Source organism: Bos indicus, chromosome 6, assembly GCF_029378745.1.
Source record: "Bos indicus isolate NIAB-ARS_2022 breed Sahiwal x Tharparkar chromosome 6, NIAB-ARS_B.indTharparkar_mat_pri_1.0, whole genome shotgun sequence".
Lineage (NCBI taxonomy): Eukaryota > Metazoa > Chordata > Mammalia > Artiodactyla > Bovidae > Bos > Bos indicus.
In genome coordinates this window covers 102495402-102514153 of record NC_091765.1, presented here as the reverse complement: position 1 = coordinate 102514153, position 18752 = coordinate 102495402, and the positions used below count along the sequence as shown (strand labels likewise).

The 18752-nt window shown below is 39.0% G+C and overlaps 1 non-coding gene across 1 annotated transcript; it reads left to right on the top strand.

Moving 5' to 3' along the window:
• The first annotated feature begins 986 nt into the window (after nt 1-986).
• Nucleotides 987-1093, top strand: LOC139183747 (U6 spliceosomal RNA). The gene has a single exon (XR_011567363.1). It is a non-coding gene; the product is annotated as a U6 spliceosomal RNA (small nuclear RNA).
• The last annotated feature ends 17659 nt before the right edge of the window (nt 1094-18752 follow it).

The following is an 18752-nucleotide window of genomic DNA, read 5'->3' as shown; positions in this document are numbered from 1 at the left end:
ATGTGTTTGATGCCAGTGAACTGTACCTTTTAAAATGGTTAAAATGATGAATTCTGTGTTATGCATATTTTATCACAATTTAAAAAATTAAAAATTGTATTTTAACACTAGCTCAAAATCAGCCACAATCCTAATAAATATTCTATTGTGTTGGCCAAAAATTCCTTAAGAGTTTTTCCATAACATCCTAATGAAAAACCCAAATGGACCTTTTTTTGCCAACCCACTATTACCTAAAGACTAAAAGCAATTGTAAAGTTAACCTCCAGAAATTTGTATGGAAAAGAATAGGAAAAAGAAGAAAATATTTAACATTAACAAATAAACACATACACATAACAAGCAAAGAGGAAACACCCAAAGTCCCTCTTGTCCTTGATTTTGTAACTGGTCATGAGCCATAGTTGGTATTTACGAACCCCTTCTTTCATTACCTAGTCCATATTTCCTTTGCTCTCAGCTGAGATGGGAATACCAGGCCACCTTATCTGTCTCCCAAGAAACCTGTATGCAGGACAAGAAGTAACAGTTAGAACCGGACGTGGAACAATAGACTGGTTCAAAACTGGGAAAGGAGTATGTCAAGGCTGTATATCATCACCCTGCTTATTTAACTTATCTGCAGAGTACATCATGAGAAACGCTGGACTGGAAGAAACACAAGCTGGAATCAAGATTGCCAGGAAAAATATCAGCAACCCCTAATGGTAGAAAGTGATGAAGAACTAACGAGCCTCTTAATGAAGGTGAAAGGGGAGAGTGAAAAAGCTGGCTTAAAACTCAATATTCAAAAACTAAGATCATGGCATCTGGTTCCATCACTTTATGGTAAATAGATGGGGAAACAATGGAAACCGTCAGAGACTTTATTTTCTTGGGCTCCAAAATCACTGAGGACAGTGACTGCAGCCATGAAATTAAAAGATGTTTGCTCCTTGGAAGAAAAGTTATGACCAACCTAGACAGCGTATTAAAAAGGAGAGACAGTGCTCGCTTCGGCAGCACATATACTAAAATTGGAACGATACAGAGAAGATTAGCATGGCCCCTGTGCAAGGATGACACGCAAATTCGTGAAGCGTTCCATATTTTTAAATGAGAAAAAAAAATAAAAATAAAAAGGAGAGACATCACTTTGCCTACAAAGGTGTGTACGGTCAAAGCTATAGTTTTTCTGGTAGTCATGTATGGATGTGAAAGTTGGACCATAAAGAAGGCTGAGCATCAAAGAATTGATGCTTTTGAACTGTGGTGTTGGAGAAGACTCTTGAGAGTCCCTTGGACAGCAAGGAGATCCAACCAGTCAGTCCTAAAGGAAGTCAACCCTGAATACTCATTGGACGGACTGATGATGAAGCTTAAGCTCCAATACTTTGACTACCTGATGCAAAGAACTGACTCATTGGACAAGACCCTGATGCTGGGAAAGATTGAGGGCAAGAGGAGAAGGGGGCAACAGAGTATGAGATGATTGGATGGCATCACTGACTCAATGGGTATGAGTTTGAGCAAACTCCGGGAGATGGTGACGGGTAGGGAAGCCTGGCGTGCTGCAGTCCATGGGGTCACAAAGAGTCAAACATGACTGAGTGACTGAGCAACAATAACAAGCTTAGTTGGTCGGTTTCCTAGCAGAGTGAATTCATCTTGAAGCATATCAGTTTTTTATACTCCTGCCTCTTTTTGGTTTTATTTCCTTAATTCATACTTACTATTGAGCAAGGAAATGTTAAGCAATATGCCAGGAAATTCCCTGGGTTCCAGATATAGTCCTGTTCATACTCAATGGTTAGCAGCAATCTGTTTCCTCTTGGGAGTCAGGATCAATCAGTGCAGCAGCAGAGACCTTTTTTTACTGCCTGTCACTCTGAGACATAATAAATCCAAGATGGAGGCCAGGTGGCAGCCTCACTTTCCAATTTAGTGCATGTGCTGCTGTGTGGAAGCATTTCTCTTTTGAGAACAAAGATCCTTTTTTTTTTTAACTTTTTAAACGTTTTAGTAACTTAATTTTTTAAAATAGGAGGATAATTGCTTTGCAATGTTGCATTTGTTTTTGCTGTACAACAACATGAATCAGCCACTGTTATTGTTCGGTCACTAAGTCACATTTGACTTTTTGAGACCCCATGGACTGCAGCATATCAGACTTCTCTGTCCTTCACCATCTCCTGGAGTTTGCTCAAACTTATATCCATCGAGTTGGTGATGCCATCCAACCACCTCATCCTCTGTCGTGCCCTTCTCCTCTTGCCCGCAATCCTTCCCAGCATCAGGATATTTTCCAATGAGCCGGTTCTTCACATCAGGTGGCTAAAATATTGGAGTTTCAGTTTCAGCATCAGTCCTTGCAATGAATATTCAGGGTTGATTTCCTTTAGGATTGACTAGTTTGATTCTCCTGAATCAGCCGTGAGTATACATACAAACCCTTCCTCTTGAGCCTCCCTCCCACCTCCCACCCCTGTCAGACCTAAGACATTTAAAGCAACAAATCTCAAAGTTGCCAGGATGAGAAGCAAAAAATTGTGAGTGGGTTACTGAATACAACAGTGAGAGAAGCCACTCCCACTTACCCCCTCTGATTCCTGAATCCATGTGTTCTGGGATGTGGAGACAATACCACTACAGCGTCTTGCAAGACACAATCCTGTCTTTAAAGGTGTTGTCTCACAACTGACACCGTAACTGAGTTTCCAGTAAGCAATTTCACTGTGAAGCTAGAGCAGCCTCTTCTAGATGATGGAATATATGGCAAGATCTGTTAATTTACAGGTGTAATTTCATTCAGTTCAGTTCAGTTTCTCAGTCGTGTCTGACTCTTTGTGACCCCATGGACTGCAGCACGCCAGGCTTCCCTGCCCATCACCAGCTCCTGGAGTTTACACAAACTCCTGTCCATTGAGACAGTGATGCCATCCAACCAACTCATCCTCTGTTGCCCCCTTCTCCTCTTGCCTTCAATCTTTCCCAGCATCAGGATCTTTTCAAATGAGTCAGTTCTTTGCATTAGGTGGCCAAAGTGTTGGAGTTTCAATTTCAGCATCAGTCCTTCCAATGAATATTCAGCACTGATTTCCTTTAGGATGGACTGGTTGGATCTTCTTGCAGTCCAAGGGACTCTCAAGAGTTTTCTCCAACACCACAGTTCAAAAGCATCAATTCTTCGTCACTCAGCTTTCTTTGTAGTCCAACTCTCACATCCATACATGACTACTGGAAAAACCATAGCCTTGGCTAGATGGACCTTTGTTGGCAAAGTAATGTCTCTGCTTTTTAACATGCTATCTAGGTTGGTAAGTTCACTGCTGCATTTCTATTGCTGTGAGATGAATTTCTTGATCAGAAGCAGTGCTGATGTTGCATAAGGCATTCTGTGACTCTACTGATAAGAAGTCCTGGCAGAATGGTTACAAGTAGAGAAGCCAGCTATACTCAGACTATGTGTGTATTCTAGTGAGGAAGACTTCTCTGCCCTCTCAACAATGGAAAAGTTCCAATGTAATCAGCTTGCTACCAGGTGGCTGCTGATCACCCTGAGCAATGGTGCCTTATCGGCGGTGGGGTGGGGGTGGGGGGCATGTGGGGCTGGTGCTGGTCTCTGCTGTTGGCAGATAAGGCACTCGGTGATAGCATTAGCCAGATAGATCAGCCTTGGTAAGGAGAAGTCTGCGTTGTGATGTCCATGGCTACCCTCCAACCCTGATAGGACCATTTTGTTCACTGGCCCATGAATAAGCACTGGGTGTCTGAAAGAGGTTGACATCCACAGAGCATGTTGTTTGTCCTCTGGATTATTAAGTGCCTCCTCTGCAGAGAATCCCTTCTGGAGAGCATTTATATAGGTAGACACAAATATCTTTACAGTCTGTGTCCTTTCCAAGAAGCTCGTCAACGTTCTTCTTCTCTGTACATCTCTATCCCCACTTTTCAATCTGCTCGCTTCCCTAATCATCCAGCCAAACTGTTAGCAACATCACATGAATTAGTGTACATATGTCTGTCTTCTCCCATCAGATAAAGCAGATATATTAGTTTCCTAGGACTGCCAAAACAGATCACTATAAATTAGGTGCCTTAGAACAACAGAAGTTGTCTCATAGTTCTGGAGGCGAGGAGTCTGAAATCAAAGTGTCAGTAGGGCTCTTCTTTCTCTGAAAGCTCTGTTGTTATTTAGCCACTCAGTTGTGTCCGACTCTTTTGCGACCCCATGGACTGTTGCCCAAAATGCTCCTCTGTCCATGGGTTTCCCAGGCAAGAATACTGGATGGGTTGCCACTTCCCCCTTCTGGGGATCTTCCTGACCTAGGAAAGGAACCTCAACCTCATATCCTGCATTGGCCAGTGGGTTCTTCACCACTGAGCCACCAGGGCAGGATTATTTCTCACCTCTCCATTGCTGCTGGCAATCCTTGGTATTCCTTGACTCGTAGATGTATCATTCCAATCTCTGCCTCTGTCATCACACAGCATTTTCCCTGTGTATTGTATCCAAGTTTCCCTCCTATAAGGACATGGGTCATTGGGGTAGGACCTACCTTAACCCAACAGGACCTTCTTAACTTGATTACATTTGCAAGGATGCCATTTCCAAATAAAGTCACATGCCCAGGTCCTGGAGGGACATGCATTTGGGGGAGAACCCTGTTCAATCCAGGACAGCAGATAAGCCTACTGGGAAGATCTCCCTTTGCTGCCATCCATTAGGGTCATGTCTGGCCCTTACCCACTGCAATGAAGCTAAAATTTAATTACAAAAGGATAGATACAATTCCACCTATTCAAAAATTAAGGTATGTATTACTGAATAACCTTTAAGTTGAAAAGGAAAGTGCAGGACTTCCCTGGTGGCGCAGTGCAAAAGAATCTGCCTGCCAATGCAGGGGACACAGGTGCCAACCCTGGTCCAGGATCCCACATGCCTCAGAGCAACTAAGCCCAGTGCCACAGCTACTGAGCCCATGCTTTATAACTCTACCCCATGCCTAGAGCCTGTGCTCCACCAGGGAAGCCATCGCAATGAGAAGCTCACACACCGCAATGAAGTGTGGCCCTCTGCTCACTGGAACTATAGAAAGACCTCAAAAAGCAATGAAGACCCAGTGCAGCCAAAAATAAGTAAATAATAAAAAGAAAAGGAAAGTGCAAGAAAGAAAGAAAAGAAAACAGGAAAGTACAAAGTAAATTGATAGCTTAGAAATACATAGCAATGAAAACAATACCTACAAATACATATATTTATTAAGAAACAAGGTAGTTTGAAAACAAACAGTTAAGAATTTAACTATGGTATTGGAATAAAAGAAATATCCAAAGAAACAAGAAAGAAGCAAAAGACAAACATCAGTTCAGTTCAGTCGATCAGTCGTGTCTGACTCTTTCAACCCCATGGACTGCAGCACGCCAGGCTTCCCTGTCCATCATCAACTCCCAGAGCTTGCTCAAACTCATGTCCATTGAGTTGGTGATGCCATCCAACCATCTCATCCTCTGTTGTGCCCTTCTTCTCCTGCCTTCAATCTCTCCCAGAATCAGGGTCTTTTCCAATGAGTCAGTTCTTCACATCAGGTAGCCAAAGTATTGGAGCTTCAGCTTCAGCATCAGTCCTTCCAATGAATATTCAGGACCGATTTCCTTTAGGATTGACTGGCTTGATCTCCTTTCTGTCCAAGGGACTCTCAAGAGTCTTCTCCAACACCACAGTTCAAAATCATCAGTTCTTTAGCCCTCAACCTTCTTTATGGTCGAACTCTCACATCCATACATGACTACTGGAAAAACTATAGGTTTTACTAGATAGACCTTTGTTGGCAAAGTAATGTCTCTGCTTTTTAATATGCTATCTGGGTTGGTCATAGCTTTTCTTCCAAGAAGCAAGGGTCTTTTAGTATCAAGGCTGCAGTCACCATCTGCAGTGATTTTGGAGCCCTAATATAAAAGGAAGAAATAAAAACAGCAATATTTTTAAAAGATAGGAAATAGTAATGAAATAATAAATAAGAAAGGCAAATCCATGGCAAGATTGATGAAAAGAGGAGAGAAAATACAAATAAAATAACAATATGAAAAAGGGAAATTAACCACAGTCTCAACAGAAATTAAAACTGTGCAAAACAGAATTGTGAATATTTGTGTGTAAATAAAACTGAAAACCAAAATTAAATGAACAAAACCTAAAGAAGAAACACAAAACAACAAAAATATTGCAAGGAGAAAGAACTTGAACAGACTAATAAGGATTAAACAAAACAAAAACCCCTCAAGGCCTAGATGATTATGCAAACAATTTCTATCCAAGTTTTAAGGTATAATTAATGGGTATTATATTCTCAGCAGTGCACATGGAAGCAAATGGAGAAACCCTAAATGTATGCCTTTGAGATCAGGAAAAGAATGTCCAATATTACTGGTGTTAATTAGTACAGAATCACTGGTCTTGGCCAATGCTATTAGGAAATTTCTGACATCTGAAGGGATATAAGAGAAAAGATTATACTGCAATTTTTCCAGATAATATGATCATCTATAGAAAACTACCAATGGAGTCAAATCGTAAACTTATTAGAAATAATAAGAAAGTTGAATAATAGTTTTGATACCAGCACAGTGTTCACAAATTAAGCGCTTTTCTCCCCATTGACAATAATGAACCAGAAAATGGAATTAAAGGCACTATTTAAAGTAGTAATACATGTATGAAGAGAAACATAAAACTACACTGGAGAGCATAAGGCATGATCTGAACAAATGAGAGGACATCCCCTGTTTTGGGGTGAGATAACTTAGTACTACAAAGATAGTAATTTTCTCAAATAATCTATAAATTTGATATAAGCCCAATCAACATTTTAGTGAAAAATTTAAGGAGCTTGACAAAGTCATAGAGAGGAGTAAAAGTCTGTAAATAGCTAAGTTAAGCTTGGAACAGTAGAATAAAAAGTACGTCTTGCTTCATCAGATATTAGAGCATATTACAAAAATATAGGAAAAAATACTGGATGTTGTTGGCACCAAAATAGATAAGTGGGAAGCTGGATTGCCGTATGGAGACAATAAAACTGGATCCCTTCCTAATATTATGTACAAATTTATAGATGACTGAAGAACATAAATGTCAAAGACAAAACTCTGTGTTATTAGAGAAAATCTAGGAAAAAAATTTTTTTTTGAATGTGGGTGTTAAAGGGTGAAAGCTAAACATAACCAGTAACAGTAAGGATGAAAAGGTCATATGGGAGATATTTAGGCAGTTCACTTGCTCATGTACTGCTATCTCAAAGTTCAGAAAGAAAGTGAGAATGAAAGTCACTCAGTCACGTCTGACTCTTTGTGACCCCATGGAAATCCCCCATGGAATCCATACAGTCCATGGAATCCTCCAGGTCAGAATACTGGAGTGGGTAGCCTTTCCCTTCTCCAGGGGATCTTCCCAACCCAGGGATCGAACCCATGTCTCCCGCATTGCAGGTGGATTCTTTACCAGCTGAGCCACAAGGGAAGCCCCATAGTTCACAGGAGCTAGATAAAGTGTGTGTAAAATGCACATACATTGCTTTTTACTATGCAGTCACTTATGATAGTTTTGTGGCACAGTCTTATAAAGGGGATAAAATTTGGAGTCAGAAGACCTGAGTTTAAGTCATGACTCTTTCACTTACTAAGTGGGACCATGAGCCTTAGTTTTCTTATCTCCATAGAGCACATGGTCAAAAAAGATAAAACTTGCAATGTACAGTTACTAAATATAGAGCTCAACCCTACTGCGGTATACTGTTTTTACACTTGCACAGCCTCCTTCCTGTTACAGTTGGTCTTTGGTTTATGTCTGTACCTGAGAGTATTCTTTCCTTCACACATTATAGATAGGTCAACTCAAACAGGATTGGACCAATGAAACAAACAAAAAAAAAAAAAAAGAGGAGGGGGACTTATTAGCTCTTGTCGACTTAGCAACTGAAGAACAAATAAAGATGTGAAGTCCATGAATAGATCTAACTTCCAGCATGGCTGAACTCAGGTGCTCAAAAACGTGTTGCAGAGAGCTGTCTTTCTCCATCTCCTGGCTTGGTTCATCATGGATCAGTTGTGCCTTGTCTGGTATCCCCAGTGGTTTCATGCTTATGTGTGTGTGTTAGTCACTCAGTCGTATCCAACTCTTTGTGATCCCATTGACTGTAGCCTGCCAGGCTCCTCTGTCCGTGGAATTCTCCAGGCAATAACAGTGGAGTGGGTAGCCATTTCCTTCTCTAGGGGATCTTCTGAAACCTGGTATCAAACCCAGGTCTGCCATATTGCAGGCAGATCCTTTACTGTCTGAGCCACCATGGAAGCCTTCATGCTTATAGTGTCACAGTTTCAAGAAGAGCTTCTTTTGTTGTAAACTCTCACGAAAGTTCTAGGATATATATGCTGGCTGGGTTAACTTGCTTCCTTTTCTCATCTTTGAGCCAATCACTCTAATCTGTAGGCACAAAAGTGGCCACTTGCTTTGATTAGCTGAAGTCGGTGTCAATGATCATTCTTAGAATTTGGAGCAGGGTCAGGTGCACCCACCTTACCGGCCTCCTGAGAAACCTCAGGTCAAGAAGCAACAGTTAAAACCGGACATAGAACAACAGACTGGTTCCAAACTGGGAAAGGAGTACATCAGGTTGTATATTGTCACCCTGCTTATTTAACTTATATGCAGAGTACATCATGCAAAATGCCGGACTGGATGAAGCACAAGCTGGACTCAAAATTTCCAGGAGAAATATCAATAACATCAGACATGCAGATGACACCACCCTTATGGCTGAAAGTGAAGAGGAACTAAAGACCCTCTTGATGAAAGTGAAAGTGGAGAGTGAAATAGCTAGCTTAAAACTCAACATTCAAAAAACAAAGATCATGTCATCTGGTCCCATCACTTCATGGCAAATAGTTGGGGAAAAAATGAAAACAGGGACAGACTTAAATATTTTCTTTGGCTCCAAAATAACTGCAGATGGTGACTGCAGCCATGAAATTAAAAGATGCTTGCTCCTTGGAAGAAAAGCTATGACCAACCTAGACGGCATATTAAAGAGCAGAGACATTACCAACAAAGGTCCGTCTAGTCAAAGCTATGGTTTTCCCAGTAGTCATGTATGGATGTGAGAGTTGGACTATAAAGAAAGCTGAGTGCTGAAGAATTGATGCTTTTAAACTATGGTGTTGGAGAAGATTCTTGAGAGTCCCTTGGATTGCAAGGAGATCCAACAAATCAATGGTAAAGGAAATCAGTGCTGAATATTCATTGGAAGGATTGATGCTGAAGCTGAAACTCCAATACTTTGGCTACCTGATGTGAAGAACTGACTCATTGGAAAAGACCCTGATTCTGGGAGAGATTGAAGGTAGGAGGAGAAGGGGACGACAGAGGATGAGATGGTTGGATGGCATCACTGATTCAATGGACATGAGTTTGAGCAAGCTCTGGGAGTTGGTGATGGACAGGGAAGCCTGGCATGCTGCAGTCCCTGGGGTCACAAAGAGTTGGACACAACTGAGCGACTGAACTGAACTGAACAGGTGCACCCACTATGAGGATGAAAAGTGAGTTGGGGTAGTTTCCCAAGGAAACATGGGGTTCCTGTAATAGGAGAAGAGGAGGTGCTTGACAGAGAACAACAATAGGTACTTATTATAATAACTCTTCCTTTTCCTGTGTCTTTACTATTTGTTCTGACAAGAAAACATATTTACATTATGAAACATATTTACATCCTGACACTATTACAGGAACCGGAGACCTGGTGGTTAGCCCTTGGGGAGGACCTTGACTTGAATTCAAGGATGGCTTGGTATATAAGACATTGAGTTGTGGTAGGAAGAGTAACTTGGAAATTGGAAAAGCCTCTCTCATCTACTTATCACACAGTCAGAGGGCTTTAAGAGAAAACCAAAACAACTGTATTGAGATATAGTTCACGATTCACAATTCGTTTACAATGCACAGTAGTGTTTTGTAATTCACAATCAATTTTAGAATCATCCACATACCCTTTTGCTATCATTTCTTGATACAATGATAACCAAAGCAACCAGCCTTAGCAATTGTTAGTCTACTTTTTGTTTCCCTATAGATTTTCCTATTCTGGATATTTAATATAAATGCAATAACATAATAGGTAATTTTTGTGATTAGGTCTTTCATTTATGGCAATCCAGTGGTTAGAACTCCCTGCTTTCACTGCTGAGAGCCCAGGTTCAATTCCTGGTCAGAGAACTAAGATCATGCGTGCTGTGTGGCAAAAAAAAAAAAAAAAAGTTAAAAAAAATCTCATTCATTAGTTTATGAACAAGTGGGTTGTTTCCACCTTTGGGTTATTGTTTTTGAGTGGAAATATGTTTTAATTTTTCTTGGGTACATACCTAAGGGTGGAATTTCTGGGTCAAATGGAAACTCCATGTTTCCAAAGTGGGCCGTACCACTTAACACACAGTAAGGGTGTATGAAGGTTTTGATTTCTTCACATCCTAGCCAGACCTTCTTATCATCTGTCTTTTAAAAAATTACAGCCATCTTACTAAATGTTAGGTAGTATTTCATGGTTTTGATTTGTGTTTCCCTAATGGTTAATGATGTTGAGTGTCTTTTCATGTACTTATTGGCCATTTATCTCCATTGGAAGAAAGTCTTTTCAGATATATATGATTGGCAAATATTTTTTCCCACTCTGTGGGTTGTCTTTTTACTTTCCTGGTAGTGTCCTTTGGAACAAAAATTTTAAAATTTTGGCAAAATCCAATTTATCCATTTTTCAGAGCCTGAATAAGGTGAGGAGGACAGCACTTGAGGGTGATGTGATATGGAGGATCAGAACTCACAAGGGGCCAGGAGGACATCCATGTATGAGAATGGCCGAGCTCTGGGTGTTTGAGACCAAGATGGGAGAAAGGGATCCATGCATGGGAGCAGGTATGGGGAGTCAGAACCTGAATGAGCTGTGAGCTCACACAGCAGGCAGCTCTGTGCAGGTGAGAGCCCAGATGGAGTGAGAGGGCTTTCACACAGTGGGTGGGGTGGCCTGGCCTAGAGTACTGGGATCTAAGTGCATTGAGAAGGGTTTCTGCACAGGGAAGAAGACAGCAGAGATGATTGTATTGAGAAGGAATGATCAAATATTAGGGATAATGAGGGCCAGGTTTCTCACTATTGGAGAAAGGATTAAATTATATTAAACTAGGCTGAACCTTATGGTGACAGATTAGAATTCAAAGTATTGGTAAAAGCGCATGTTTTTTTTTAAAAATATAAATTTATTTATTTTAATTGGAGGCTAATTACTTTACAATATTGTATTGGTTTTGCCAAACATTGACATGAATCCGCCACAGGTGTACATGTGTTCCCCATCCTGAACCCCCCTCCTACCTCCCTCCCCAGCCCATCCCTCTGGGTCATCCCAGTGCACCAGCCCCAAGCACCCTGTATCATGCATTGAACCTGGACTGCTGATTCGTTTCACATATGATAATATACATGTTTCAATGCCATTCTCCCAAATCGTCCCACCCTCACCCTCACCCTCTCCCAGAGAGTCCAAACGACTGTTCTATACATCTGTGTCTCTTTTGCTGTCTCGCATACAGGGTTATCGTTACCATCTTTCTAAATTCCATATATATGCGTTAGTATACTGTATTGGTGTTTTTCTTTCTGGCTTACTTCACTCTGTAGGGGCTTCCCTGGTGGCTCAGAAGTTAAAGTGTCTGCCTGGAATGAGGGAGACCCAGGTTTGATTCCTGGGTCGGGAAGATCCCCTGGAGAAGGAAATGGCAACCCACTCCAGTACTCTTGCCTGGAGAATCCCAGGGACAGAGGAGCCTGGTAGGCTACAGTCCATGGGGTTGCAAAGAGTTGGACACGACTGAGTGACTTCACTTTCACTTTCACTCTGTATAATAGGCTCCAGTTTCATCCACCTCATTAGAACTGATTCAAATGTATTCTTTTTAATGGCTAAATAATACTCCATTGTGTATATGTGCCACAGCATTCTTATCCATTTGTCTGCTGATGGACATCTAGGTTGCTTCCATGTCCTGGCTATTATAGACAGTGCTGCAATGAACATTGGGGTACACGTGTCTCTTTCAATTCTGGTTTCCTCGGTGTGTATGCCCAGCAGTGGGATTGCTGGATCATATGGCAGTTCTATTTCCAGTTTTTTAAGGAATCTCTACACTGTTCTCCATAGTGGCTGTACTAGTTTGCATTCCCAACAAGTGTAAGAAGGTTCCCTTTTCTCCACACCCTCTCCAACATTTATTATTTGCAGACTTTCAGATCGCAGCCATTCTGACTGGTGTGAAATGGTACCTCATTGTGATTTTGATTTGCATTTCTCTGATAATGAGTGATGTTGAGCATCTTTTCATGTGTTTGTTAGCCATCTGTATGTCTTCTTTGGAGAAATGTCTGTTTAGTTCTTTGGCCCATTTTTTGATTGGGTCATTTATTTTTCTGGAATTGAGCTGGAGGTGTTGCTTGTATAGTTTTGAGATTAATTCTTTGTCAGTTGCTTCATTTGCTATTATTTTCTTCCATTCTGAAGGCTGTCTTTTCACCTTGCTTATAGCTTTCTTTGTTGTGCAGAAGCTTTTAATTTTAATTAGGTCCCATTTGTTTATTTTTTCTTTTATTTCCAATATTCTGGGAGGTGGGTCATAGAGGATCCTGCTGTGATGTATGTCAGAAAGTGTTTTGCCTATGTTCTCCTCTAGGAGTTTTATAGTTTCTGGTCTTATGTTGAGATCTTTAATCCATTTTGAGTTTATTTTTGTGTATGGTGTTAGAAAGTGTTCTAGTTTCATTTTCTTATAAGTGGTTGACCAGTTTTCCCAGCACCACTTGTTAAAGAGATTGTTTTTTCTCCATTGTATATTCTTGCCTCCTTTGTGAAAGATAAGGTGTCCATAGGTGTGTGGATTTGTCTCTGGGCTTTCTATTTTGTTCCATCGATCTATATTTCTGTCTTTGTGCCAGTACCATACTGTCTTGATAACTGTGGCTTTGTAGTAGAGCTTGAAGTCAGGCTGGTTGATTCCTCCAGTTCCATTCTTCTTTCTCAAGATTGCATTGGCTATTCGAGGTTTTTTGTATTTCCATACCAATTGTGAAATTATTTGTTCTAGCTCTGTGAAGAATACCCTTGGTAGCTTGACAGGGATTGCATTGAATCTGTAGATTGCTTTGGGTAGTATACTCATTTTCACTATATTGATTCTTCCTATCCATGAACACGGTATATTTCTCCATCTATTAGTGTCCTCTTTGATTTCTTTCACCAGTGTTTTATAGTTTTCTATATATAGGTCTTTTGTTTCTTTAGGTAGATATATTCCTAAATATTTTATTCTTTTCATTGCAATGGTGAATGGAATTGTTTCCTTAATTTCTCTATTTTCTCATTATTAGTGTATAGGAATGCAAGGGATTTCTTTTTTTTTTTTTTTCGGTTTATACATTTTTATTGCTGAAAAGAACATTGGAAACGTGTTACTCTAATCTTAATCATTTTATAGTAAGAAAACCAAACCTCAGAGAAGCAAAATGAAGGAAGGAAGAAAATTTCTTTGGCAGCAGATTTACAGATGAAAGAGTTGAAGAATATTTTGTATCCATTTCAGACACTAATTTTTTGTACATACATTAGAAAAACATATGAATATCTGAAAAGATTTAACATAAGCCTTTTAAGTGACATAAATTTATAGAAATATAAAGTTTCTGTCTTGGTATTTTTAGGACTATTTGAAGAAGTGAAAAGGATCTGTTAAAAATATAGGGTTAAAAGTTTTGGTTAGAGTTGCTAGTCTTAAGAATTGTTCACAAAAAATTACAAAAAAATATCTGAGTTTGACTTTTTGTTAAGATTACACATACAAGTGATACCACACAATTTTTATCTTTCTCTGTCTGGAGTATTTCACTCAGGATAATGTTCTCAGGTATCACCCACATTGTTGGTGGAAAGTTAAGAATTAACTTACTTTACAAAACAGTATTTTCCCTGGATAAAGACACCAAAAAATGTATACAAGTTCAATATCTTAGCCAGCAAATGTTTTTCATGGCATACACATTAGTAATTAAAAAGCCACTTTATGTATTTAGGGAGGCTCAGTAAGTAAGTAATTATATTGTAAAGAAAGCCAAATTTTTCACTATTGGAGAAAGAAGTTACAAATAAGGAAAGGAGGAAGGCTAGAATACTTTGAAATCTGAGGTACTGGTGTGAACCTATTGCTTTTTATAATTTTTTTTTTTTCTTATTATACTCTTAGAAAGATATGAAGTAGAAGGAAAGGCAGTGACAATCTATGCCACTCTGGATCCACAAGCTGCCAGAACTGGAAGGAAAGCTAAGCCTTCCCTAATCCAGTGGATTTTTTTTTTTTTTTCTAAAAAACTACCATTTAATAGAAAAACTTGTAATCATTTTTTAAAGTCCACATGCATATCAGGATTATCTTGAAATTTTTTTTTTTTCCTCCCAAATCTTCCCACCCTCTCCCTCTCCCACAGAGTCCATAAGACTGTTCTATACATCAGTGTCTCTTTTGCTGTCTCGTATACAGGGTTATCATTACCATCTTTCTAAATTCCATATATATGCGTTAGTATACTGTATTGGTGTTTTTCCTTCTGGCTTACTTCACTCTGTATAATAGGCTCCAGTTTCATCCACCTCATTAGAACTGATTCAAATGTATTCTTTTTAATGGCTGAGTAATACTCCATTGTGTCTATGTACCACAGCTTTCTTATCCATTCATCTGCTGATGGACATCTAGGTTGCTTCCATGTCCTGGCTATTATAAACAGTGCTGCGATGAACATTGGGGTACACGTGTCTCTTTCCCTTCTGGTTTCCTCAGTGTGTATGCCCAGCAGCGGGATTGCTGGATCATAAGGCAGTTCTATTTCCAGTTTTTTAAGGAATCTCCACACTGTTCTCCATAGTGGCTGTACTAGTTTGCATTCCCACCAACAGTGTAAGAGGGTTCCCTTTTCTCCACACCCTCTCCAGCATTTATTATTTGTAGACTTTTGGATCGCAGCCATTCTGACTGGCATGAAATGGTACCTCATAGTGGTTTTGATTTGCATTTCTCTGATAATGAGTGATGTTGAGCATCTTTTCATGTGTTTGTTAGCCATCTGTATGTCTTCTTTGGAGAAATGTCTATTTAGATCTTTGGCCCATTTTTTGATTGGGTCATTTATTTTTCTGGAGTTGAGCTGTAGGGGTTGCTTGTATATTTTTGAGATTAGTTGTTTGTCGGTTGCTTCATTTGCTATTATTTTCTCCCATTCTGAAGGCTGTCTTTTCACCTTGCTAATAGTTTCCTTTGATGTGCAGAAGCTTTTAAGTTTAATTAGGTCCCATTTGTTTATTTTTACTTTTATTTCCAATATTCTGGGAGGTGGATCATAGAGGATCCTGCTGTGATGTATGTCAGAGAGTGTTTTGCCTATGTTCTCCTCTAGGAGTTTTATAGTTTCTGGTCTTATGTTGAGATCTTTAATCCATTTTGAGTTTATTTTTGTGTATGATGTTAGAAAGTGTTCTAGTTTCATTCTTTTACAAGTGGTTGACCAGATTTCCCAGCACCACTTGTTAAAGAGATTGTCTTTTCTCCATTGTATATTCTTGCCTCCTTTGTCAAAGATAAGGTGTCCGTATGTGCGTGGATTTATCTCTGGGCTTTCTATTTTGTTCCATTGATCTATATTTCTGTCTTTGTGCCAGTACCATACTGTCTTGATAACTGTGGCTTTGTAGTAGAGCCTGAAGTCAGGTAGGTTGATTCCTCCAGTTCCATTTTTCTTTCTCAAGATCGCTTTAGCTATTCGAGGTTTTTTGTATTTACATACAAATTGTGAAATTATTTGTTCTAGCTCTGTGAAGAATACTGTTGGTAGCTTGATAGGGATTGCATTGAATCTATAAATTGCTTTGGGTAGTATACTCATTTTCACTATATTGATTCTTCCTATCCATGAACACGGTATATTTCTCCATCTATTAGTGTCCTCTTTGATTTCTTTCACCAGTGTTTTATAGTTTTCTATATATAGGTCTTTAGTTTCTTTAGGTAGATATATTCCTAAGTATTTTATTCTTTTCATTGCAATGGTGAATGGAATTGTTTCCTTAATTTCTCTATTTTCTCATTATTAGTGTATAGGAATGCAAGGGATTTCTGTGCATTGATTTTACATCCTGAAACTTTACTATATTCATTGATCAGCTCTAGTAATTTTCTGGTGGAGTCTTCAGGGTTTTCTATGTAGAGGATCATGTCATCTGCAAACAGTGAGGGTTTTACTTCTTCTTTTCCAATTTGGATTCCTTTTATTTCTTTTCTGCTCTGATGGCTGTGGCCAAAACTTCCAAAACTATGTCGAATAGTAGTGGTGAGAGGGCACTCTTGTCTTGTTCCTGACTTAAGGGGGAATGCTTTCAATTTTTCACCATTGAGGATAATGTTTGCTGTGGCTTTGTCATATATAGCTTTTATTATGTTGAGGTATGTTCCTTCTATTCCTGCCTCCTGTAGGGTTTTTATCATAAATGGATGTTGAATTTTGTCAAAGGCTTTCTCTGCATCTATTGAGATAATCATATAGCTTTTATTTTTCAATTTGTTAATGTGGTGTATTACATTGATTTATTTGTGGATATTGAAGAATCCTTGCATCCCTGGGATAAAGCCCACTTGGTCATGATGTATGATCTTTTTAATGTGTTGTTGGATTCTGTTTGCTAGAATTTTGTTAAGGATTTTTGCATCTATGTTCATCAGTGATATTGGTCTGTAGTTTTCTTTTTTTGTGGCATCTTTGTCAGGTTTTGGTATTACGGTGATGGTGGCCTCATAGAATGAGTTTGGAAGTTTACCTTCCTCTGCAATTTTCTGGAAGAGTTTGAGTAGGATAGGTGTTAGTTCTTCTCTAAATTTTTGGTAGAATTCAGCTGTGAAGCCGTCTGGTCCTGGGCTTTTGTTTACTGGAAGATTTCTGATCACAGTTTCAATTTCCATGCTTGTGATGGGTCTGTTAAGATTTTCTATTTCTTCCTGGTTCAGTTTTGGAAAGTTGTATAAGAATTTGTCCATTTCTTCCAAGTTGTCCATTTTATTGGCATATAATTGCTGATAGTAGTCTCTCATGATCCTTTGTATTTCTGTGTTGTCTGTTGTAATCCCTCCATTTCCATTTCTAATTTTATTGATTTGATTTTTCTCCTTTTGTTTCTTGATGAGTCTGGCTAATGGTTGGTCAATTTTATTTATCTTCTCAAAGAACCAGCTTTTGGTTTTGTTGATTTTTGCTATGGTCTCTTTTGTTTCTTTTGCATTTATTTCTGCCCTAATTTTTAAGATTTCTTTCCTTCTACTAACCCTGGGGTTCTTCATTTCTTCCTTTTCTAGTTGCTTTAGGTGTAGAGTTAGGTTATTTATTTGACTTTTTTCTTGTTTCTTGAGGTATACCTGTATTGCTATGAACCTTCCCCTTAGCACTGCTTTTACAGTGTCCCACAGGTTTTGGGTTGTTGTGTTTTCATTTTCATTCATTTCTATGCATATTTTGATTTCTTTTTTGATTTCTTCTGTGATTTGTTGGTTATTCAGCAGCATGTTGTTCAGCCTCCGTATGTTGAAAATTTTAATAGTTTTTCTCCTGTAATTGAGATCTAATCTTACTGCATTGTGGTCAGAAAAGATGCTTGGAATGATTTCAGTTTTTTTGAATTTACCAAGGCTAGATTTATGGCCCAGGATGTGACCTATCCTGGAGAAGGTTCCATGTGCACTTGAGAAAAAGGTGAAATTCATTGTTTTGGGGTGAAACGTCCTATAGATATCAGTTAGGTCTAACTGGTCTATTGTATCATTTAAAGTTTGTGGTTCTTTGTTAATTTTCTGTTTAGTTGATCTATCCATAGGTACGAGTGGGGTATTAAAGTCTCCCACTATTATTGTGTTATTGTTAATTTCCCCTTTCATACTTGTTAGCATTTGTCTTACATATTGTGGTGCTCTTATGTTGGGTACATATATATTTATAATTGTTATATCTTCTTCTTGGATTGATCCTTTGATCATTATGTAGTGTCCTTCTTTGTCTCTTTTCACAGCCTTTGTTTTAAAGTCTATTTTATCTGATATGAGTATTGCTACTCCTGCTTTCTTTTGGTCTCTATTTGCATGGAATATCTTTTTCCAGCCCTTCACTTTCAGTCTGTATGTGTCCCTTGTTTCAAGGTGGGTCTCTTGCAGACAACATATAGAGGGGTCTTGTTTTTATATCCATTCAGTCAGTCTTTGTCTTTTGGTTGGGGCATTCAACTCATTTACATTTAAGGTAATTATTGATAAGTATGATCCTGTTGCCATTTACTTTATTGTTTGGGGTTCGAGTTTATACACCCTTTCTGTGTATCCTGTCTAGAGAAGATCCTTTAGCATTTGTTGGAGAGCTGGTTTGGCAGTGCTGAATTCTCTCAGCTTTTGCTTTTCTGTAAAGCTTTTGATTTCTCCTTCATATTTGAATGAAATCCTTGCTGGGTAGAGTAATCTGGGCTGTAGGTTATTTTCTTTCATCACTTTAAGTATGTCCTGCCATTCCCTCCTGGCCTGAAGAGTTTCTATTGAAAGATCAGCTGTTGTCCTTATGAGAATCCCCTTGTATGTTATTTGTTGTTTTTCCCTTGCTG